Source organism: Octopus sinensis, linkage group LG4 (genome assembly GCF_006345805.1).
Source record: "Octopus sinensis linkage group LG4, ASM634580v1, whole genome shotgun sequence".
NCBI classification, from domain to species: Eukaryota; Metazoa; Mollusca; class Cephalopoda; order Octopoda; family Octopodidae; genus Octopus; species Octopus sinensis.
The window spans coordinates 39,968,282-39,994,732 of record NC_043000.1 but is presented as its reverse complement, the minus strand read 5'-3'; the positions used below and the strand labels follow the sequence as shown (position 1 = coordinate 39,994,732).

At 36.5% G+C, this 26,451-nt stretch overlaps 1 protein-coding gene across 2 annotated transcripts in view; it reads left to right on the top strand.

Moving 5' to 3' along the window:
• LOC115210201 (neuroglian) overlaps nucleotides 1-26,451 on the top strand; it is a 203,813-nt gene that overhangs the window by 76,579 nt on the left and 100,783 nt on the right. For both annotated transcript variants that reach the window (XM_029778670.2, XM_036501979.1), the window contains exon 2: nucleotides 23,754-23,833. The gene's annotated coding sequence lies outside the window, so the exon portion shown is untranslated. The remainder of the gene's footprint in view (nucleotides 1-23,753; nucleotides 23,834-26,451) is intronic.

Below are 26,451 nucleotides of genomic sequence, written 5' to 3'. Positions count from 1 at the left end.
CTAGCTTGGAAAATAAAGTATAGATATCTAAAACCAATAATGATTATCATTATCATCATTCAAATAACTTTCTCTGGAGGAGTATGGGCAACGAATCTACTAGATTCACTTCTCTATAAATTTCCAGAGTCTTTAAAATAAACTATGGATCAAGTTTAGATGGGTCTGTCTATGTAGTTAAGATGTTCACTTTGCAACCACATGGTCCCTTGCACAAATGAATATCTCCTATCATAACAGCAGGCTGACCAATAGCTTGTCTATGAAGTTTTGTAGTCAGAAATTATGTCGATGTCTCGTGTGTGTGTATTTTTCATTGACAAATATTAGCAAGAAAATCCCTGAACTGGTGCTTTCAAACTAAAACACTTTTTAGGGTTTATTCCATAGACACTTCCTTGTCCTTTTCACCATCAGAAATATGAAACTAACGATTGATCCATTGGAAATCTGTAGCTAATGATGGTATTGTTCTTAAGTTTCGATATAACAATATTAAAAAAAAATCTATATGGGGTTAATTTCACTGACTGTCCTCCATCCCAATATGTTTGTCTTTGTCTGTAAGACACCAACTTACTGCAGAGTATTGTACTTGTTTATTTCTGAACTTCTAAAGTGTACTGAAAGACCTCTAAAACTTAGTTTTTAAACTATGGGACATGACTCCCTACAACATCTTCCACATGTGGGAAAAGATTATTTGATGTCATATTATTTGATGTCCTAGAACTTTCATGGAGACTACTGGAATTTGTTAGCTTTCTAATCAAATGTAAACCGATGTGTTGAGTTGCTCTTTTATTTCAAAAGATATAACTTAGCCATTTAATAGTGATTGATAAGATAAGTATCATATATGATTTAGGCGACTGCTTACAGGTATGGTGCCCCAGCATGGCCACAGCCCAATGACAAACTATTCAAAAAAGTTAAAAAGTGAAGTAAACTGAACATGTAGAGGTAGGGGCTCCTTTTTTAAAGGGAGGGTTATTATGATGAAGATAAAAGAAAAAGAAAACTAAGATATTTAATTTTATATCAATGACTTGTTGAGGCAAGTGAAATCGAAATCAAATTCGATGACTGGCATCTGTGCTAGTGGAGCACTAAGAGAACCATATGAATGAGATCGGGGCCAGAGCAACAAGCTGGCCTCCGAGCCAATGGCACATTAAAAACACCATTGGAGCGTGATCATTACCTGCGTCGCCTTACTAACACTTGTGCTGGTGGCATGTGAAAAAACATTCGAGCCAGATCGTTGCCAGTGCCACTGGACTGGCTACTGTGCAGGTGGCACATAAAAAGCACTATTTGAGCATGGCTGTTACCAGTACCGCCTGACTGGCCCTTGTGCCAGTGACACGTAAAAGCACCCACTACACTCTCAGAGTGGTTGGCATTAGGAAGGGTATCAAGCTGTAGAAATTCTGCCAGATCAGATTGGAGTCTGGTGCAGCCATCTGGTTCGCCAGACCTCAGTCGAATCATCCAACCCATGCTAGCATGGAAAGCGAATGTTAAATGACGATGATGATCTGATGACCTATGAGAAAGACTTGAATAGATTTAAATGTTTTTTGTGGACAAAACTAATCATAGATTAACTGAAATCTGACTGCATGTCTCTTTCAAAATGCTCTTGTTTTTGATTCTTGTGTTGTGAAAGTAATTTGTGTTTACATATAAAATACATCCGTATTCAATGATTGCAGACAGTGGCAGAATTAGTAGGATACATGGATACTGAATTGCATGATTTAGTGTTTTATCTTGCTGTAGTAGTAGCAGTAGCAGCAGCAGCAGCAGCAATGGTGGTAGTAGTAGTCCAGCTGCAGGTCCAGGTCAGCTCTGCTTGAGTAGACTTAGGATTGCAGAAGTTGTTGCTGTTGTTAAATCCCCAGGTTAGCATCAATCGAGCTGATTTAGATTGTGATTAGAAAACTTCCAGCCATGACCATCCCATCGTTTTAGAGATGTTTCAAAGACTCCATTGTTGTATGTGTCCTTTCTTTTCCAGGATTAAAGAAGGTAATGTTCAAATAGATAAGGTTATGGGTATCAGACTGATAATTTGTGAATTTCTTTTACCAAATCTTTGTAGCTTGGATTTGGACTTTGTAATCTGAAGCATTAAGGGTTGTCATCAGCAATTGTTAGAGCTGTTGCAAGGTTTTATATTTAAACAGTACAATCGACAAAAAGCGTCAAACTCTGTATTTCCAAAATAGAAGAGTGCAGAACAGAGAGGGGGTGGTTAGTGAAAAAGATGCTTTCAGAGCATAGCAAACTTCCCTCTGGAACTTATATTTTCTCTATTGGAATAAAACAGGGACTACTGAAAACAGAAAAAGTGATGTGGTCGCAAAAACATTGGAAACTGCTGCACTAAGGGAAAGAGAACTTTGTTAGATGGACTTATTCTCACTAGTTTAAATACAGTATGTTAGAAATGCACCAAAAGTGAAAGCTACACCTTCACTTCCTCACCTCCCCTACCAGTGAGAGAGTGAATGAGTGTATGTTGTGATATTTCAGCTACATTCTAAATCAAAATAATCTGTGTTTATGTTGATGAAAACTTATAAATCTACCCTCTTGTGCATGAATTACACATCAGTGGACTTCTCTGACAGTCATTATGACAACTGGTTTTGTAAACAATGTGTAAAATGCCTGAGACACGATCTGATTATCTCTGTAGCATCATTACTGCACCCCCCCCCCATCATACCTCAATTTATCAAAAATAAAAATCAATTAAACAATCGTCAGTGGAAGGTCAACAATTAATTCAGGTTATTTGATGTATTGCCAAATGTAGAAATTTGGTTCACTACTAACCTCCTTTTTACTTCTTCTTTCAACACTTAATCTTAAGCTTACTCTGATCAAACAGACTCCTAATTGAAACCATTTCAATTCTGATCATCCTGTTTTTCTTTTCTTCTTCTTGTTTTCAGGTTTAGTGTATCCCTGATTGTTACATCCAATGTACTCACCTTTCTTCTTTAAAAGACAGAAGTGTAAGAGATTTGGCTATTTCTAGCATATCCATGTCTATATTGAGGCTTCTCTGTTGACTTCTTTGACCATAGTGTATTGACACACAATAGCTAACCTTTTCAAATGCACACCCAAACCCTGGTTTAAGGTTTGCAAATTTTTTATTATTTTTATTTTTGAGGGGAAAATGGAATTTGTCCATACTTGCTTTACACTCCCAGAAATTAGATCTAGCACTAATATTTCCTATTGTTCTTGCTTGTATTTGGTTGTCTCACTCAAAAATTGACAGAGCTGTTGACCCACCGTTGTTACCTACTTGATGATAATGATGAACAACAACCACTAGTTAGACATTGTCCTATGGTTTCAAGCCAATGTACAAAGTGGAAGTATTCTCCTGAAACTTAATTCTGCTGTCACTTCACTTTAAACCTTTTGTTGCTCTATTTCTGTTGAAATACACTTCCTTTCTTTGAATTTTCGAAAATAATGAATTTAGTAAGATAACTTTGTTATTATTAAGCTGATATTTTGAAATCAAAATTAACATAGAATTTTTAAATGGGAAATTTTTTATTTAGATCACTTTAAACTAGAAATTTATATCGTAGAACCAGGGGCAGTCTTAGGTGATTTCATACCAAAAGGGTTAATCATAGTATATTTATAAACAAGGAATATAAATGGAGTTATGGAATATTGGTTTCAAATTTTGGAATAAGGCCAGCAATTTTGTGGGAGAGGGTAAATTGATGTAATACATTGACCCCAGTGGTCAACTGGTACTTTTTCTATCAACCTAAAAGAAAGAAAGACAAAGTCAACCTCGGCAGAATTTGAACTCAGAACATAAAGTCAGATGAAACACTGTTAAGCATTTTATTTGGCATGCTAACAATTCTGCCAGATAGCTACCTTGCAGTTATGAAATATTACCATCATTTTCTGTACAGTAGAGACAGGTTCAATCTCAGTTGATGGTTAGGTTTTATGTTTACCATCCACACACTCTTCAGCAAGAAACTTTATTCAATTTTTTCCTGTGTTCAAATCATGGTAGGGTTGATTTTTTTTTTTTTTTTTTTTGCCTTTTCATTTTTCTTCAAGGATCAATAAAAATAAGTCATCAGTTAACTCTTAGGGTCAATATTATCAACCATATAGAAACAATGGTGCTTTGAAGTGGAAATATAGACATTGTTGTGGTCATAGAAAAATTGGAAATCATTGCAATAAGGGAATAAATAAGAACTTTGTTAGGTAGACTTGCTCTCACTAGTTCTATCACAGTATATTTACTGTATTTGAACTGGTGCAGTCCTTGACAAACTACAGTCCACAAGACATGCAAAGGAAAAATTGCCTTGAAAATTTTTTTTGTGGTGTAGTCTGCCTGATGATGAGCCATGTCTCATGTGGTCTGCTTCTTGGAAAAGGCTGTCCATGCCTGAACTGTTAGGTTCTCTATAATGTATTTTGTGTTATAAATCATTACAGAATTTGTAGAGCAATAAACAAAATGTCCAGTGATGTTTAGTTGCAGCACTTTTGTTTTAATGTTGGCTGTTACCTTTCATTCTTCAAACACCCACTTCTCTCAAACTTGTGCTTTTGTCGAAAATTATTCTACAAAATCATTAGTGTTAGAAAAAAAAAAAAATACCTTACATCCATTACATTCCAAGTTCAAATCCCACTGAAGTTAAATGTTGCCTTTCAGTCTCCCTTGGTCAATAAAATAACGTACCAGTCAAGTAGAAACAATTATTGTTATTACTATTTTGTGTCTGACATGGGGGCATTTGATGTGTATTAGAAAGACTGAATATTTGTTTTGATATGAATTCACAATTGTTATGACACATCTTTGTCTTGGTACTAAGTCAGTGACGGATCAGTTATAACACATCTCTGCCTTTGTACTAAGTTTCTAGCAGGTCTGTTGCTATGACATACCTTTGTCTTGATCACTCACAGATCTATTAAAGAGAGCAATATGTTCTTCAGCTGCATTTTAGCCTCTACCACTATACTTTTCTCTATACCTATCTCTTTTCTTCCACCACTTTCTTTCTCTATCTCCTCCCTTTGCTCTCCTACCCTACCTATCTCCTGTCTCTTTTTTACATTTTAAATGTCTAGTTGATTAGCCAAGTGACTGACGAGACACTCCTTTTTCTCTTTAAATCTAAAAACAATCTTAAGAATTTGGTAATTTCGTCCAGTGAGAAATTATAGGGTATTGGATAATTTCAGGTTAACCTTTGTACCACAATGTGTATGTGTGAGCACGCGTGTGCACATGACCTCATGCATACTAATTCCCAATCTAATCATTACTTTACATTCCATATACCTCTTCAAGCATATGTACTTAGTATGTAAGCTATTAGTGATACATCATAGAGCAGAAATCTTGTACTTTTGTGTGTGTGTGTGTGTGTGTGTGTGTATGTCCCTCTCTTTTTACGTCTGTATATGTGTAACTGGTTGTGCCTGCTTGTCTATGAAACCATGCTTAAACACACACACACACGTAACACCTTAGTCTATTGAATTTTTAATGTATGCATGTCCAGATGTGCAAGCCTGTATGTTTTTAGGTATGTTATCATTTACCATCCATCTTCTACACTGGCATGTGTTGGACTTTGGTGCCCACATGTACGTGTATACAGAGAGTGAGAGAGAGAGACAAAAGCTTCTATATGTGGATGTATATAAGTTAATGTATAATTATATATATAAATTATTTAGTGTACACAGTATGTATGTTACTAGTAGTTTCATACATTGAAGATGACATCTAAACAGGTTTTAAACACACAGTCTGCAAGTAATCTTTAGGCTTTGATACATAACATATCTATATCTATACATATATATGTATACACACACACACACACACACATGTATATTAAGTCCTGATGAGGTAGAAAATCAGAGTATTTCCAGTGCAGTACTCAACATGTATTCATGACTATCTACACTCTAGAATTCGTCTCAAGGAAAATTGAAATTTTGCAGCTGTAAAAAAAATATCCATATATATCACTGGTAAATTTAATGTCTGGGTTTTATGAAGAGTAAAATATAATCTAAATAAGAAGACAAAGAAATGGTTTAACACATTTTTATTGCTAGTTCCATTTGTTTCAGTACCTTTGCACATGTGAAAAGTTATGTAATATTTGAGATGTTTTAAGTTGAAGCAGCACTTCACACTCACTTTAAAAGATGTATTCTTATCTGATGAAGTGCCACTCTAATGTTAAAAAAAATGCATATTACTTAACTTTTCACATGATATTATCTATGTGCAACAGTATTAAAAACTGAGTGGTTCTCGAAACAATTGTTACCAGTAATAAAGATATGCTAAACTCTTTTTGGATAATTCATCCATATAATCTTACATTTAGATATATCAGGAACTTTTTACAATATATCATTTACCCTTTGAGCCTGTTAAAAACCTAGATGGACTTGTCTACCAGCCATTATGTTTCCTAAGTAAAAAGCCTATTAATATGCCATGACCTCTTAACCAGTTGACCAACAGCTTGTAGTCTTGGTCATTATCACCAGCTGGTGATGAAGGTATTCCTGCCATGACTATCACTTCTTTCTTTTACACCTAGTTTACCTAGGATGTGACCATACCTTTTTCAGACAGAAATTTTGGCTGCTATTTCAAACAAAAACAGACCAAATAATGACATACAGGTTTTTTTTTCATTGATTTCTGTCTTATTTTTATGGTAATCACTGATGGAGTGGTATTAATGCCTCAGTAAACCAAATTTGTTATGTAGGTTTAATTTGTGGTTGAACTAGATTTCAAATAGCTGTGTAGTTAAGAAGTTTGCTTCCAAACCACCAGTTTTAGGTTCAGTCCCACTGTGCAGCACCTTGGGGAAATAACTTCTATTATAGCCCCAAATTAATCAAAGACTTTAAAGTGAATTTGGTTGATAGAAACTGAGAGAAGTCCTCTGTCTGTGCACATGCATGTCTCTCTCTCTCTCTCTCTCTCTCTCCTTGGCATTGCACAATAGTTTTAAATGAGCATCATTGTCATAAGTGGTACCATTCATTTCTAACCTTTCATGAAAATATGTCCATCCATGGAGCAATATTACTTCATCTGGAAACAGGTGAGGGTTGCAAACAAGAAGGGCGATGGTGATCTTTGTTTTTGTTTTCTTCTTGGTGGCAGTGAGATTGGGAGGTGTTGGGCAGAAATGGGGTGGGGGACACATTCCATACACTCTAGTATGGAGGCCACCAATACCATCAATTCAAACAAACTTCCTAGTGACATGGCTTTAAATATATTTTCATAAAGGGCGGAAAAAATACATTTGAAACTAATTTGGGTCAAGGGTTAATATTGAAAAGGATGTTTTTCTTATTTCATTTTCATTTTTCTTTATTATTATTATTATTCAGCTTCTGTTTTATTTTTATGCTTTTAGCATCTTTTGACATTTTAGTTGTATTGGCACCAGCACCATCCTGGTTAAAGAACTGGCTTCTACTCTGTCTTTATTTTGCAAACTTCCATTCCTCCCTACTTTCTCCACTCTCCCCTCTCCCTCTCCCTGCGCGCGCGCGCACACACACACACACACATACACACACGTGTTCCTTTTTCATCATGTCTTGAAATCTTTCTCCTCTTTACCTCAACCACCAAACACTCTTAATCTATTCCCCATGTCTCTTCCTTCATCAGCAGCCCACCACCACCACCACACACACTCACTCCTGGATACCTGTCCACTATGGTCTTTCCCTCTGTTTATCACCCACTGCCTATTCATCCTTTCCCTTCTCTATTTCCTTCTTCCCACTTCTGCCCCCCCCCCCCCGTTTTCACTCCATCTCTCATTACTACTGCCACCACCATCGCCATCATTCCAATGGGTCCCTCCCCCACCGACAGATTTAAATGTCCCTAAGTCTTGAGTGAGTTGAACTTCTCTCTTGGGTTAGAGGTCAGTATGGTTGGTGCTATATGTACATGTAGGTGGATGATTTGGTTGAATACTTGTTGAATTAATTACAGTGGATGAGGGAGAGAGTTTGCAGCACATTTCATGATTCTCGCCCCCTCCAACATGATGTCATAGCTACAAAACCGCACACACACACACACACTCAGTATCTGCTACCCATCCCCTATACATGCAAACATATTTAGATACAAGCATGTGTATTCACATCCAAATGCATTCACATATTTGCAGGTATGTAGACATGCACACACTCTCCAAGTTCTCTCTCTCTCTCTCTGTTTCTCCTCCCTTCAAGATGTTTGAAGAGTGAAATTATTCCTTGTCCCAAATGATACTTGCTGCTCTCATGCCTTATATAAGAATTTATTCTTGTACCGAGTTTCTTTCCCCAACCATCAAACAACATTTAGCCCTTCAGCATTCACATTACTCTGTCAAATGTTATAATTATTTATTCATGTTGTTTTAAATTAATCATGATTTATCTAACAGTTTTGAGATTTCGATGATGTGACTGTTTATTTTAAGAATGACATTGTAAGTCAGGTGCGAGAAGTCAGATCTGGCCAGTCTGAACATATAAAACAGGTAGAATATTTTGGCCAAATATGGTTGGTTTAAATGTTGAAGGATTAAAGAAGCAAAAAAAAAAAACAACTTTGTGAGTAAAGAATCTGACCTCAGCCAACCCTTTCGTCCTTGTCTGTCAGACTATACAGTTCAATATTTTACTATGCAATGTTACACTGTACAGCAACACGGCATACCATGCCATACTGATCTATTGTTATTGTAAATAGATGGTGAGATATATTTTTATTGTCATGATGGTTGTGTAGGCTGTTGTGTGGTTCAGCTCCAATCAAAGGTATTACAGCCATAATCTTAGTGTTTTTCTCCTCTACACCAAACATACTGTATTGTATCATCCACTTGTTTAACCCTTCTATTACCATATTTTCTGTTTTAATTAATTATGAAAATATTGAAGACATTAGCAAAGTAACTTTGATGTTATTATGCTGGTGTTAGAAACTTAACATTAAATTTTAATAGTTTTTAATTTTATGTCACTTAAACAGGAAGGTAGCACTAGAGACAGTCTCAGGCAGATTGGTATAAAAACGGTCAAGGTGGTACTCATGGTAGTGTGTGAACTTGAGGGAGATTTGGGTGCCATTTTTAGCAGATCAAATAGCTGCATAATAGTATCTGAAAGATATCTGTGTGTGTGTGTGTGTGTGTGTATGCATGCGCACATGTGTGTTCAAGACTTTCGTTTCTCTACTATGGCACCATAGGCAAGTGTTTTCTCCTAGGCTAAGTAAAGGTTGTGTGTGTTTTTGTATTTATGTCTCCTTGTCTTGGCATCACATAACAGCTGTAAATGTCACCGTCATACAGATGGTGTAATTTTTTTCTAATCTTCTGTGGAAACAAACGAAGGTTGGCAAATATGAAGGGTATCAAGCCTCATTAAATTTGCCTTAATGAATCCCATCAGGCACATGGAAGCATGGAAAATAAACATTAAAATTATGATAATTGGTATGTTGTTGAATTGATTAGGTCAGTCACACTTTTCATAATTTCGTGTTTGTGCCTCAGATGGATGAAAGGCAAAATCAACTTTGGTAAGGTTTGAACTTGGCTGTATTTTGTTACATTCCTGTAATTATATGCCAAGATATTGCATCAGTTGCTCTACCAACTTTGTCATTCACCATTTATATCTCGGAGGACTTCCATGTGTTTTTGCAGGGGCTTTTTAAAATATGCATATTTTTTAAGAAACCTTTGCTACAGATGTGATCTGAAAAAACTAAAGGTGCTCATTATGTATTCATTATTACTAAAAAGGCTTTTTAAAATTATTTAAAAAAAAAACTTTTCGCCTTTTTGCATTAAAATAATAATTTGGAACACAAGGTGTGGAATAATTAATTCCCTCTTACCGTCTTTGCTGTTTTTTTTTTTCCTGAAGTAAAAAGATGGGTGGGAAGAGAAGGTATCTACCATTAATTTTATTTTCCGTTTTAGTTATCTTTTAGTTTTAAACTTAATTTCGACAGTTTTTTTTTTCTACATCTCATTGTTGTTATTATTAGAATCATTAGAAAACCTGCTTTGTGTAATTTTTACATTCTGAGTACATTGAGGTCAGCTTTGATTTTCATCTTTTCAAGGTAGATAATATCAAGAGCCAATGAATAACTGGGATCGTTTTCACTGACCAGCACCCTCCCCTCAAAATTGTTGACTTGTGCATAAATTAGATACTGTCATTATTATTATTATTATTATTATGCTAAGGCAATGAGCTGATAGAATTGTTTGCATACTGAGCAATATGTTCAGCAGCATTTCATCTGTCTTTCCTTTCTGAATTTCAAATTCCACTGAGGTTGACTTTTTTGCCTTTCATCCTTTTGATGTTGATAAAATAAGCACCAGTTGAGCATAGGGGTCGAAGTAATCAACTTGTTCCCTCCCTTGAAATTACTGGCACTGTACCAAAATTTGAAACTGTTGTTACCATTATTATTATTATTATTATTATTATTTTAGGGCATCGAACTGGCTGAATTGATAGCATGCCAGACAAAATGCTTCACGGCATTTTGTCTACTTTCCAAGTTCAAATCCTGCCAAAGTTGATTTTGCTTTTCATCTTTTCAGGGTCAATAAAATAAGTACCAGTTGTACACTGCCCCTGCTCCAAAAATTTCTGGCCTTGTGCTTGTTGTAGAATGAATTATCACTAACATTATTAAAAGGCGACAATCTGGCAGAATCATTAGCATACTGGACAAAATGCTAATCGGCATTTCATCCACCTTTACATTCTGAGATCAAATTCTGCCGAGGTTGACTTTGTCTTTCATCCTTTCGGGGTCAATGAAATGATCACTAGGATCAATGTAATCAACTAACCCCATCCCCTCAAAAGTTCAGGCCTTGTCCCTATTTACAGTTAAATACTGGGTTTGATGGTATTGACTAACATTGTCTCTCAAGATTGCTGGCATTGTGTTATCTTAGACAATTATTATTATTATAACAATGGTGAGTTGGCAGAATCAATAGCAAGCTGGACGAAATGCTTAGCATTTCACCTGTCACTGCGTTATGAGTTCTAATTCAACTGAGGTTGACTTTGCCTTTCATCCTTTTGGGGTTAATAAAGTACCAGTGAAACACTGGGGGTCAATGTAATCGACTAGTATCCACCACCAAATTTCAGGCCTTGTGTCTGTAATAGAAAAGATTATTATTAATTTATTTTTTTTATTTTTTATTTTCTGTCATAAGAAAGCTGAACTTATATTATTATTATTATTTGATTATTTTCTTCAAGCAAAAAATACAATTTTCTTTATTTCTTTGCTTATTTATATATTTAAAAAAAAAAATTAACTTTTTCTGGCGGGGGTGTTATTTTCCCTTTCATTTTTTTTTATATTATTAATTTTTGTTTATTCATTTATTTGTTCCCCACCCACATTACATCCTGATCAAATCTTCACTTCACCTCCCCCACAACCAAATATCTTATTTGCACTGATCACTTATACAGCAGGCTACCATGCTGAGATATGACAAACATTCTAAAGAGAATGTAGCTGAAACTATTTGATCTCGCCCTACCTCTCTCTCTCTCTCTCTCTCTCTCTCTCTCACTCACTGCCATACTTAAACATTGCACTGCTGCATCTATCTTTCCTTCCCTCCCCCCATCCCTTTCTCTTTCATTTTCCTGTCTGAGATGTGTAAAAATTGGAAGTCTATTGAAGTTGATAATTTTCCAATAAATTGCTACACTTTCTGACAATATTAGGCACTGCCATCTATCTGAAGACATAAAAGACTTTTACCACCACCAGCAATAGTAGTTATAGTAGCAGTTTACTTGTAGAATAATAAAAGTGGTGTTGGGGAGGGTGGTGGTAGTAGTAGTAGTCGTAGCAGGCGCATAGTAATAGCAGAAAATTCCGCAACAATCCAAGTCTGTGAGCCAGTTTCAAGTGGAGCCAATGAACAAGCCACTACATGCTCACTCATTCTACTAGAAATAGCAGCCAGATTTCCTTTCCCTTGAAATCACACAGGAAGGATACATTGTAGTTTTAAGGTATTCAGTGGCTAAAAATAGGTAACATGATGGTCACATCTTGAATGTCCTTGAAAAGAAGTCTGCTTGATCAGGGATGAATTTGAGGCAAGGACTTGCTTAGAAGTCTAAATAATGATGAGATGAAGCTCCATACCTATTTGCAAGATGTTTCTTGATATACTCGTTTATGCATCATTAGGCATCCTCTGTATGGTTGTTAAACTAACCAAATTTCTCACAAATTGCACCATTGTTTTAAAAAGTAGGAAAGACACCTCAGAAAATGATGCACTACATGTCTGGCACCCTATCAGTTATGACAGCAAGGGTTCTCATTGATCCGATCAACAGAACAGTCTACTTATGAAATTAATATGCATGTGGCTGAGCACTCCACAGACACATGTACCCTTAACGCAGTTCTTAGAGAGATTCAGCATGAGACAGTGTGTGACAAGGCTGTCCCTTTGAAATACAGGTGCAACTCATTTTTCGCTGCTAAGTGGACTAGGGCAGCATGAAATAAAGTGTCTTGCTCAAGAACACAACTAGTCACTGGGAATTGAACTCCTGACCTTGTGATCATCAGCTGAAAACCCTAACCACTAAGCTATATACCTTCACATGCACTACATGTAATCTTAGAATAAAAGATGGAATGGTTTTGGCTTGAGCATTTTTGAAAACAAGTTTGTTTGATCAGAGTTAACCTGGAGCTAAACAACATCAATACTTGTACAAACCACTGCTACCACCACCAACACAACTTCCCAAAGTAATGAAGATTCCTCTAATTCATATTTCTTTATTGCTCACAAGAGGCTAAACATAGAGCGGACGAGCAAGGACAAACAAAGGGATTAAGTCAATTAGATCGACTCCAGTGCGTAACTGGTACCTAATTTATCAACCCTGAAAGGATGAAAGGTAAATTCGACCTCAGCAGAATTTGAACTGAGGATTTAACGGCAGACAAAATACCGCTAAGCATATCGTCCGGTGTGCTAACGATTCTGCCAGCTCACCTCTAATTCTTGCCAATGCAAACTATCAACAGTTTTCTCAGATGTCTGATTTTACTCTACATGAATGCTCATCCCGCTGAAAAGAGCCACCAAATCTCCCTCAAACTATAGTCAGTTATCTTAGATGCACTATGTCTAAAAAAAAATAATGTAAAGGTATGGGAGGTCATAGGTGGAATGTCTTTAATTCTAGATCAGTTGCCTCAGGGCTGACTTGAGGCAATAACAACCAGTTTCAGCTACAACCATTGTTCTTGAATGGTTGAATAAATTCACCTGGATATAATATAAATTCCATGACTCAACTATTCTCTCCCTTCCTATACCCTTTAAAAAAAATATAAGTTTTTGTAAAACTGAAGTGATTTGTGAGAAATGAGGCAAATTACTCTGCTCTACAACTGGTACTTCTCTTCACTCAGCATATTTTCCTTGTTGGTTCATATTTAATAGGCAGTATTATCTTTTTTGTTTATTTTTCTTTAAGCAAAGAAAAAAAAAAGTCTTTTGTTTTCTTACCCTACACCACTGAAAAAGAGGATAATAATGTGTATTATTCAATCTTAGAAAATTACTGGTATTTTATACATATTGGACTGTCCCTTTCTTTGCTGCTTCATTCACTAAACAGTTAATAAACTAACATAACCCTTTTGATACCAACCCACCTAGCATTATCTCAACTTCTATCTTACAATAACCTGAGCTTGTATTATCGTTCACATTTTAATTGAAATCTTTCCTCATAATTTTATATAAAATTGCAATTTACAATGTGGAATGCTCATTTTAACCATTCAGAAACTGTTAAATTCCCCTATTTATTACTGTAAAAATTGACATTGACAGGTTCTGTGTGTTTTTGAATTGCTACAGTGAGTTTTCCACACTGTAATTGTGTTAGTCTCAGACCAAATCATTTGTCAGACAAGTACATCTCCAAAATTTAGATAAGCCCATCATCTTCATTTTAATGTCAACTGTTTCATGCTTGCATGCTTCAAAGTTCATTGAGGCAGAGTTTCCATAGCCTGGTACCCTTCTTGTTGCCAAACATTTAATTGATTCTAAGCCAAGTACTATTTTCCCCATGGTCACTCATATATACACAGAATACTGGAAACGAATGGCATTCATTTACAACAATCATGCAATATCAAGATAAGGAGATGCAGGGTGAAGGAGGGACCCCGCCCACACACACATACATATATGACAGGCTTCTTCCGGTCTCTGTATACCAAATCCATTCATATGACTGGTCAGGTGGGCTATAGAAGAAGATATTTGTTTGTAGTGCTATGCAGTGAGATTGAACTAGAAACCATGTAGTTGGGAAACAAACTTCTTAACCATGTCATGATCATATTTTAATCAAACTATTTCCCCATAATTTTAGATAAAATTCAAAGACTCATTTTATCTATGGAAGTATGGAAAATACATTTTAGCCACTCAAAAACACACAGAAACTGTTGACTTCACTTTATCAGAGCTGTAAACAACGGCTGCAGGGCATACTGTCTGACATCATAACAGTTTTTGATAATCCATCACCCTACACTAGCTTAATAAGGAAAAGTAAATTATTTTAAATCTTATTAAAATTCTTAAATATTTTCATAATGAATGAAAATGCACATATACACTGTGTGTTTGAAAATATGATCATGCAGGGGTTAAACCAAAAACAAGTGAAAAAATCCCCAAAGAAACATCACTCATTTTCTCCCTATGAAGACTTATAATGATATCAATTAATTAGAGGTAACTACATCCACCCCATCCCCCAAAACAGTACTCTGGATCTTTTAGAGTGAGGTTCTTAAATAAACTGACATTTCCTTAGTTATGGTTAGAGAATCATGTCACATTAGAGAAGATGAGAAAATGTCACACAAGCAATCTTCTTTGACTGACTATGTTGAATGGAAATTGAAGCACCCTGCTTTTTTTTCCTTTAATTTGAATGGTTTCCTGGATGAGGTTAGTTTATTTGAAAATTTAGTGCACAGTTGTATGTTATTAAACTATCAAAACTAAGAGTAGGTGTATTTGTGTGTGTGTGCATGTTTCATTCGTTTTTACTTCCATCTTTTCATGTTAGCATGGGTTATAGTGTCAATGCACATTATTGAAGCATTGTTTTATAACAAGATTCCCTTTCTGCTGCTAGCCTTTACCTGCTTCTCAAGAAAGGAATCTCTTATTCTACATGTGTTTGAAGGTGCAAAACCGGAGGACAGTTTAATAGGAAAAATAGAAACAATATCACCATTTATTGTTTTGGTGATGTTCAAAGAGATATGAATGTAAACATCATCATTATACATCTGTGTATGCATACACACATATATATGTGTGCACACACATACATGTTGGGTTTATTTCAAACCCACTTGCCCAAGGCACTCTGAAATCTAACCCATAGCCAAGTGATTCAGAAGTGAACTTCTTAAGCATTCAGTCATGCCTGCACCTATATACACGTGTGTGTGTAAAAGAGAAAGAGAGAGTGGTGATCCTAGATGCCTTATAGAATTATATCTGGAGGGGGAAAAAAAGAAGCAAAATGACCAATCAGAAGGTCCTAGCTGGATTGCCTTTTGGTCATTGTCTGCTTGACTAAAGTTTACAGGAGCAATACAAAGGTTTACAGGAGCAATACAAAGGCAGTGAGCTGGTAGAAACATTAGCACACCAGACGAAATACTTAGCGATATTTCGTCTGCAGCTACGTTCTGAGTTCAAATTCCACCGTGATCGACTTTGCCTTTCATCCTTTCAGGGTCGATTAAATAAGTACCAGTTATGCACTGGGGTCGATATAATCGACTTAACCCGTTTGTCTGTCCTTGTTTGTCCCCTCTGTGTTTAGCCCTTTGTGGGTAGTAAAGAAATAAGGAGCAATACAACAACAGTGACTTTATCTAAAAATGTGCCAGTTAACCTAAATTGTTTTCTGATGGATCTTTCTGATTATTGCAGCATAGAGTATTAGGATATGGGGTTAGAGTTAACCTTATCATTACAGAAGGGGTCATCATGTAGTTGATCAATTGGCTAGAAATAGCAGTCAAATCTCTTTCAGATCACACACCCTTCAGTCTTTTAGTAAGGATAATATTGGATAATATAGTTCTAGATGCACCATGTCTGAAATATAAATATATAAAGAAAGTGGTCGGTTGGAATGTCTTTGATCAATCAATAATCTGTCTTCTAAATTCAGGCTTACCTAGAACTATATGACAAAAAAAATGGACAGATATAAAAGCAGCCAGCTAAGTCTCTTAGATGGATAGGTGGATGAATGGATAGATAGATAGATAGATAGATAGATAGATAGATAGACAGACAGACAGAGATATAGGGAGAGAGAGAGAGAGATGCAGATACAGATAGATACATACAGAGACAGATGATAGATAGCCAGAGACAAGTGATAGATAAGAGTGAGAGAGATTGATAGGTAGAGTGAGAGATAGAGATTTGAAAGGTAGAGTGAGAGATAGAGATTTGAAAGGTAGAGTGAGAGATAGAGATTTGAAAGGTAGAGTGAGAGATAGAGATTTGAAAGGTAGAGTGAGAGATAGAGATTTGAAAGGTAGAGTGAGAGATAGAGATTTGAAAGGTAGAGTGAGAGATAGAGATTTGAAAGGTAGAGTGAGAGATAGAGATTTGAAAGGTAGAGTGAGAGATAGAGATTTGAAAGGTAGAGTGAGAGATAGAGATTTGAAAGGTAGAGTGAGAGATAGAGATTTGAAAGGTAGAGTGAGAGATAGCAGGCTACATGGAGGTAGATGAGAGAGAGAGAGAGGTAAGTAAGTAGAAGGTTAAAATAGACAGGTGGATAGATAGACTTATTGTCAATCAGAAACAGATTGGGATAAGACAGAGAAAACTAGAAGAGAATCTCTTTTTGTCTTTATGCTTCTTTCTCGTTTTCTTTATCTCTCTCTCCCTCCCCTTTTTTATTCGTTGTGCCTGTCTAGTGGTGGGTTTAAAGTCTACGTCATCATTAATCAGACCAATCACTGACAAGGAATGTTTTTTCTCTTTTTAGGCCATGAGTTTCTTTTCGTTGTCTAGAAGCGGTTGTGTATATCAATATACTTGCATACTCATACATGTAATCATTTATTTATATACATGCTTCTCTATAGATAATTTGATGCACATACATATGTGTGTGTGCGTATATATATATATATATATACACACACACACACACACACATACATACATATAGTACATTATTGTGTATGTATATACCCATGTATGTATGTGTGTAAAATTAGCATTCTCAGTTCAATTTTTACATACCAATGACGTGACGTATTTGGAGCAACTGAAGTAAAAGATGATCAAAAAATATTATAGGCATGGTGTCTTTTCCCTAATTTCCCAGCCAAGAATTTTTTTATTCGTTCTCTTAAAAATTAAATTTAATGCTGTTGCTTTTGATGGGAAGTAGTGTGCGTATGTGTATGTCTGACTGAGACATGAAGAAATAAAACCAGAAGTAGATTTGACAGTGAAATGGAGACACCATGTCTTGAAGGTCACAGCATTCTTTCCCTGCACCACACGCATACACACACACAGGTGCACATGCACACACACACACTGTACTCTCACGGCCATCCTCACATCTAATTCCACAATCATCTCACTCATGTCCTCTCAGTCACACTATCACCTCACATTTCCTCATTTGTACTCTACATATTTTCACTACCTCCTCTCACAACATGTCCTCAGTGTTACTCTCTTACTTCCCATTTCCTGTGTTCTTTATGCTTATCTATTCTTCTTGTACTTTGAATCTGGTACCAGAATTTACTTGAAAGTTGTTACAAAATACCGGTTTATCGCAACTGGAATGTCTTTGCTAAACAACTTAAAATTCATCAGCATTTTTATTGACAGATAATACTGGTTGAGATTCTCTATGCTTTCTGCTGAAACCTAAATTCCCTGTATTGTTGTTTTGTTATTAGGTAAATAATTCACTAATACAAGAATTTTGATACAACAATAAATAGCTCAACAAGAATCAAAACATGAAGGTTCAGTATAATATAATGGAATGTCTTGTTTTCACCACTTCCATCATTGGCCATTCACTTACATAATTTCATATATAGGCATGTAGTATCGAATTTATTCATACTAAAAGTTCATATTTCTACTATATGATATCATCTGATACCAATATCTGAAAAGTAAGGGCTTAATACTCCAGGTAGATCAAGTACTCCTCCTAAGAATCTTTCACTCAAGGTTTGAGCCTATTGTTCTGCATTTCACGCAGTTCATGTTCTGGCTTATTTAGACCTGATTTGGTTGGAATGGGCCATGTTCCAATCCCATTCCTTGTAATGAGAACAGTGTTGCTTCTAACTTCCATAACAAAGTTTATAATTTCAGTGTTAAACCTTTTTTTTTTTTAAACTGCATTTCCTCATCTATAGAACAGGACATTATCAAGGATGTATGAGTTTGATGATACTTTGTTGTCTGATTATAGCATGAAGAATGGTATGATAACTGACAAAGTAATCACAATAAAAAGGGGGCAATTTTTTCTCCCATTTTAATTATCTGCAGCATTTGTTTGTAATTATTGCAACCATTTTCTTGGAGGAGCCATAATCAGATAGTCATAAAATTTGGTGGGTATTTGTTTGATGCCAAAAACTTTAGCATTCCATTCCAAGTGAAAATGACATGCAACACCTGTTTTTCAGTAGAACTCTTCCTGTTAGGGACACAAATAATTTCTGGTAAATCTAATAAGGAATCCATTATGATAAGCAACAATCTAAGGAAGGTCAAAAATCACCTGATCTGGTGGTCTTGGTGCTGGATTTGGTGGGGATTTCTCTCCCTGCTAGTGACATGCACAAGCATGCATTTTGCACCAAAAGCCTATATGAGAGTTCCTCTCATGGTATCTACTACAGTAAAGTTTATTCTAACAGAACATCCATGTTTAAGTAGGAATAAATATGTATTTTTTTTATTCTGGAAATGATTTTATTTAGTATTGAATTACACATTGTTTCTGGAGAATTCATCTATGAAGCAATTGCCCCAGCTCCCCTTCAGGGTTGGCGAAAGTGATGTGGTGGACAACAAAAAACCTGGTTGATGACAGTCAAGGCTGATCTGGAACCCAACCTAGGCCCCTATGTCTACGGCATTCACCGCTGGAATAGGGAGTGGTTGGAGATCACATGGTCGTTAGCCTCAAATCGCCAGGCCTGGTCGGCATTTGTGAGAGATGCAGCATTGAGGATGAATGAAGCCAGCTCAACCCACCCCGGGTGAATGCTGTCTCAAGACAAGACAAGAGACATTGTTTCTGGATAGGAATGGTGGTACCAAGCATTTACATAACAAAGAAATAACAATGCATAACTGAAGGTTAAATATAAAGTACCTCAAAATAATCTGCTTAATGGTTTCAAATTAAGGGACACTCTGACTGATCAAGCTGTAGGTCTTATCTTTATGACCAATTACTACTGACTTTGCAGTTATAGAACTTGCAATATATGCATATCAAAGCATGAAGAAGAGTTAATTCGTAAGTTTCTTATTTCTGCTTTAACATTATCCAGTATCTTCAGTTTAATCCCAGGTCAGCCTAGTCAACCAGACATAGATCAAGAGCATTCCAGCACTGATGTCTTTTATGAGACACATTATGTCTAGGACTACATTATTTAATCCACTTTTTTCTTTCTTTGATAGGAGTATGTGGTTTTGTGATATCAGGGAGATTTATTTAGTTGTGGTTTCTAGCAAATCAAGCAGCTATTTAGAGGTGTGATAGACATAGTTGCATATGATTTGAAGTTTTGATGGCTATTTTCAGCGACCAAGTAGAGACTCACTCAATTTTTTCTTAACGGTAGATTGAATATTTTTTATTACAGAGTCGCAAAACTTATTTCCTGTTATGTGCTCCTGTGCCTATCAGTGGTAATTGACATTGATAACTCAAATCTGGCTGATCAAAGGTGATCTAAACATGATTATCTCCCCTTTAATTTTTTTTTTAGTTTTTTTTTGGCTATAATAATGTATCTAGGATAACATTGTCTAATGTGTTCTTTCTTTCTTTTTTCAAAATAGTGCAGTAAGATATCTAACTACTGTTTCTTGCAGTTCATGTGACCTCCTTGAAGCTCCTTCTTTTGGAGGTCATTTATGTAGGTCACGGTCACTTTGTTATTTACATTCAGAGCCATACACATGCATATGTCATTTCTACCTCCAACAACTCCACCACCACCATCACTCTCTGTTTACAGTTTCATGCACTCCCCTTCCTCCTACTGAGCTTTCTTCATTTTTTTTCTTCCTTTTGTTATCTATCAATCATGGGCATTGCTGTATGATTATATGATTTATGTATGTATGTGTTTATGTAGGCACGAGAGTATGCATGTGATGGTAATTTGTATATGTTCACACTGAGTATCAATAATTTACATATACAAGGCTTGCATGGGTGTTGATAATTTGTTACAGATATGTATGGATGCACATGTGTGCATGTTTGTGAATAAATCTTTGTATTGTGTTTTTTTTCTTATTGTGGCTCACTGTCTCTCTCCCTTTCCCCTCTCTTTCTTTCTCAGTGACCAGTTCTTTGTTTGTTTCTCTGACTCATAATCGCCCCCCCCCTCGCTATTAATTGTCACCTCACGACCTCCTTATTCTACTATCTCCCTCTCCAATAATGCATATGCATTTTTTACAGCTGCCAATAAGGGAAGACCAGGTGGGCAAGGAGAGTCCCTCTCTCTCTCTCTCATTAAAGTCAGCTGTCACTAGTTCCCTAACACACTTTCCCTCTTTCTATCCACCTTCCACTCTTCCCGCCAATTCTATTTATCTCAGCTCCCTATCCTTCTCTCCATGTCTGGTTCTGTAGATTCTGGTTGTCATGTTTTATTCTCTACAGTCAATTTCCTGCACCACTCCATATATCTTGATAATAGTAAAATCATTGCCTGTGTTGAGGGAGAGAAATGGTTGTCAGGGTGTGGGTGGTGGTGGTGGAGAGAATGTTGTAGCTTTAAACACCCAGCCATATACACTCTCCTCTCTATGTCCTACCTTCTACCCCTTTACATTTTTTTTCAGCTCATCTCTGCCTCTCTTCCCCTACTTCTTTGCTTCCACCCTTACTTCACCAAATCCACCCCACATCTTAACTCACCCATCCCTAACGCCTCTCTCCTATAGAACATGGTGAGTGTCTGATGACACATCTTGTTTTGACCAATCGGAGGATCCTCTAACATAGTTGCTCACCCTCCAAGAAATAGCAGCTGAAATATTCTTTGAAAGAACCAAAAACAAAGCAAAAACAAAAACAGGCAAAATACATTGGATAATGTTATCATAGATGTACTGAGTCTAAAAGAGAAAGAGATAGCTATGACTAAAATGCCTTTGATCATTTATGTATCAATTCAGTCAAGGCTTTCCTGGGGCTAAACTACAGCACCAAGGAAACTTTGTTGTTTATGTGGCAAACATGCTAATCATGAGTTCAGTTTCAAATGAGGTTCACTTTCCTTTTGTTAAAAATATGTCTCAGTAATAAAAATTCTAGGTTTAATTCAGTTCGCTTCTCTGGCTTCCCCTAAAAATTATGTGGTGGGGAGAGACATGTTTTAAAATGAGAAAGAGTTATTGAGGTACAGTTGCCAGAGAGCATGTTACAAAACAGCAGCAGCAAATTGGTAGAATCTTTAGAGCATCAGATACAGTGCTGGCAGTAGAGTGACAGGATCACAACAAGATAGATGCCTTGTGGTATTTTGTTCAATCTTTTTATATCCTGATTCTAGTTCCTACTGAGATCAATTTTGTCTTTTATTTTCCTGGAGAGTCAATAAAATAAACTAGTAGTCAACTTAATCAACTTCATAGCCTACCCCAAATCTATGGTTTTGTGCCTCTCTTTGAAATTATAATTATTACTATATATGATAGCATACAAAATGCACTTCATCATATTCAGGAAGCCCTTCACATATATTGGGGGTGATTTTTCTTTTTCTTGAGTTATTTTTGTGGGAAAATAAACATCTTATATGCCATCAAATAAGTCATTTTAAATGACTTAGAAAATGATACAAGCATTATTTTGCAGTTTAGTGTTAGAACTTTTTTCTTTATTCTTTATTTTTGGAGAAGAAAGGTATCTTTTATTTGTTTCTGTCATTAGACTGTAGTCATACTGGGGCACTGATTAGAAGAATTTTAGTCACACAAATTGACCCCAGTACTTATTCCTCTTTTAAGCCTGGTACTTATTCTATCAGTCTCTTTTGCCAAACCACTAAGTTATGCAGATGTAAACACATCAGCACCAGTTGCCAAGCAGTGGTGGGGGGACAGACACAAAAACACAGACATACATAGATGCATGTACACACACATATATATGACAGGCTTCTTTCAGTCTCCATCTGTCAAATCCTCTCACAAGGCTTTGGTGGGTCCGAGGCTATAGAAGATATTTGTCCAAGGTGCCACACAATGAGACTGAACCCAGAAGCAGGGGTTGGAAAACAAACTTTTTACCACACATCCATGCTTACACCTATATCCAAAATGTTAAACTTCACCACTTCCTCACAGCAAAAATCATTTACTCTGTCTGAACTAGAAATATAGCCAAGTGCAAAGAGTGCAGTTTTCTATTTTTGTTGTATCTAGTTCAGTGTTTCATTATTAATGCTGTTATTACGGTTGCTTTTATTTTTAGTTTAAATCTTGTCAGTGCCAACTGTCATATACATCAATTCAGGCTCATTAAGATAGATACCAGTGAAGTACTGCATTGACTTATTCAACTGTACCTTTTGTCTCTCTTGTCCCGACATCAAAAACCATTATCACCTTCTTGGGCGCACTTTGGGTTTTGACTCTCCTACCTTCACAAATTGATAAAATAACTACCAATAACTGATTTGATTAAATAACTACAAATAATAGATTGATTTGATTGAATTTTAAAAAATATTTTCCATCAGGTTTTCTTGTTGATGTTCATATCATTAAGCAGAAAACACACACCCACTCAGACACACACTCATACATTCATGCACACTCACACACACATTCTCTCTCTCACTTTTTACTAATTCCACTCATTGGATAATAGTCATACTGAAGCTTTGCTTTGAAGGATTTTTCATTGATCAAGTTTATCTCTGTGCTTAGTTCAGTTTGCTATTCTCTCTCCTCATATATGTATGTGTGTGTGTGTATATATATATATACTGACTGAAATAATCACTAGTGCTTATATTATTGACTAATAGCCCTTAAGGACAGTGTTCCAGCATAGCTGCATTGGGAATAAATGAAATCACTGTATATTTGCACTCATGTCCTTATAAAATGGGGTACTCTTTCTTTTTGTCACTTTCACATGCTCGCTTATCCCACTACAAATACAACCTATCTCTCTCTCTCTCTCTCAATGAGTGTTTGTGTTTTGAAATCTGCAGTTTTATCAACCGTGTTATTTCTCTATCATTTCAGTGACCACTAGCAACAACTTGTTCAGGCAGTTCCCAAGAATTCCTTCCTGAAGATCAATCCACACCTCTATGTTCTGAGTGGTATGTGAATTCTTTTTATCTATTTTGACATTCACTTGTTTTATTTCATCATCATCACCATCACATCCATTTTGCCATGCTTGCATGAATCACACAGTATTTGTTAAGGTAGATTTCCTGTGGCCAGATTGCTCTTTGACACTTGTCTGTTTCCAGATAAAGTAATATTTCCTATTTCCCCATAACTAGACATGTTTTCACTGAAGATTGGAAACCACTTGCATGGCTGTGACATACATTTTACAATTATCATGCTATATCAAGGCAAGGAGACAGTAGCACGCATGCATGCATGCTTACAGACAGGCACACAGACAGAAAGCTGATTCAAAGACACTACAGATCCATCACTTGGAACTATATAAAAATCACGTAAAACTTTCCAGAAGTTTATCATTTAAGTATATATGAGCATGTCTAGACATGCAACTATATGCATGAGAAAACATACATAAGATAAAACACACAAATCTGCTCATATACATACACACATACAAAAATATCCTGTTGATGTTGTTGAAATTCCAATGAAGGAGCTTTGGATCTAGGTTAGAAACTGCCTCTTTCTCTATTGGCAAGAACTCTTGAAATAAAACTGAATGACACCCATCCATACATACTTCTGTGTGTATGTATATACAGGGCAAGATTCTTTCAGTTTCCATCTACCAAATCCACTCACAAGGCTTTGGTTGGCCTAGGGCTCAGAGACACTTGCCCTAATGGTGTTATGCAGTGGGATTGAACCTGGAACCATGTGACTGGGAAGCAAACTTCTTAACACTCAACCATATCTGCACCTTATTTATATTATTTAATATCATGCAGCTATGCAAACAATAGTATCTTCAACAATAGACTTCCAATGGACCAAACACCTATTTATTGCATTTACTGTGTTAAAAGTTATTCAGGATTGTCTGTGAAACGTGGGTGGAACAAATATTGCAAGAGACTTAATGCAAGAGTATCAGTTTATTGTTTTGACAATGTTTACATCTTTTGCTCAAATAAGTTGCCAAATGATATATCCACCTATCTATGTATGCTTGCCTGTGCTTTGTGTGTCATCATCATCATCATCTTTTAACATCCTCATTCAATGATGGCATGAGTTGGATGGTTTGACAGAAGCTGGCAAGCGAGAAGGCAGCACCAAGCTCTACTGTTTGCTTTAGCATGGTTTCTTCAGCTGGATGCCCTTCTTAATGGCAACCACTTTGTATGGAGTGTACTCAATGCTTTCAACATGGCACCAACAGCAGTGGTCACCAAGTAACTTCCAAGACAAAACCCCTCAGCTGAGATGGGTTTTGAGGGAGGTGGCTTTATGCCAGGAGATGAGAGGTTAATGTATGACTAGAGGAACAGGAATAGATGCCTTGCAGTGGAGAATATACATGGCTACCTCAGTTGGATATAGGAAGGGAAGAGAGTATGTGTTTGTGTGTGTGTAGAGAGAGAGAGAGAGAGAGAGAGGAGAAATTAGATGAAGTTATGACAGAGCATACAGTCACGTTGCAGCGAGGTGTTCGTTAGTGAAGCGGAACAAGGGTATAGAGTGAATGGGTGATTAAGTTCATGAATTTGCGAAAGGAAAGTGGGAGATGGAGGTGAGGGAGGAATGTAGCGAGTGGACACAAGTTAAGGGGAGGGGGAGAGATTCAACAGGGATGTAGTGTGTGCATGTAGGTTCACAAGAGAGAGTGGGTGATAGAGGGAAGGGGGATTACAGCAAGTACAGGTGGAGGGAGGGGGAGGTGTTAGGAAGATGGAATGTTGGGGAGCAGTTTGTTTGGGAGAGATTACCTGCAGGGACTTGGACATAAAGGACATGCCTTTGTGGTCTTGATTTTGGGATGTGTCTTCTTAAGTATAGTAAATTGCCAATCATATTGGTCTTTTGTCATCTCTGTGCAGCACAGCCTCCACATTTAGACAACATCTCCTCTTTGTGCAGCTGTCTTCATCTGTCTTTATGCAGCACAGTCTTTTCTCTTGCATACTACATTTGATGCCTCTTTACTCAATTTTCTCAACACTTTGCATACATGCAAGCTAACATTGCACATTCAGTGAAGCATGCTGGCTTCCCAACTGCTACTATTGAGTTTAGAGCTCTAACTAGATCATCGTCATCATCATCATCTAGTAGTTTGGTTACCATTATACTTAGTAGTATTACTGTTTATGACATACAGAACAAACATTTGATTTCTGTCCGTGCCCATGCACATAGGCATGCCCTCCACATCCTTCTCTTAGCTGAGTGATCCTGATCTTGCAGGCTTGTGGGTGCTGGTGCCACATAAAATCACCCAGCACACTCTGTAAAGTGGTTGACATTAGGAAAGGCATCCAGCTGTAGAAATCCTCCCAGAACAGATAAATGGAGCCCAGACAGCTCTTGTCAAAACATGCGGGAGCTTCTCTGTAGTTACTCAGTTTGCTAGAAATAAGTTAAATTTCCTTAAATTCATTCTATCATCTTTAAAATGTGAAATACATTTAGGATAAGGCAGTTGTCACTGTTAGAAAATCTTTAATTATGGGTTGGCTCTTCTAGAGCTACCTTGGGGTTAAACATCAACAACAGTTACTATATATGAGCTAACAAG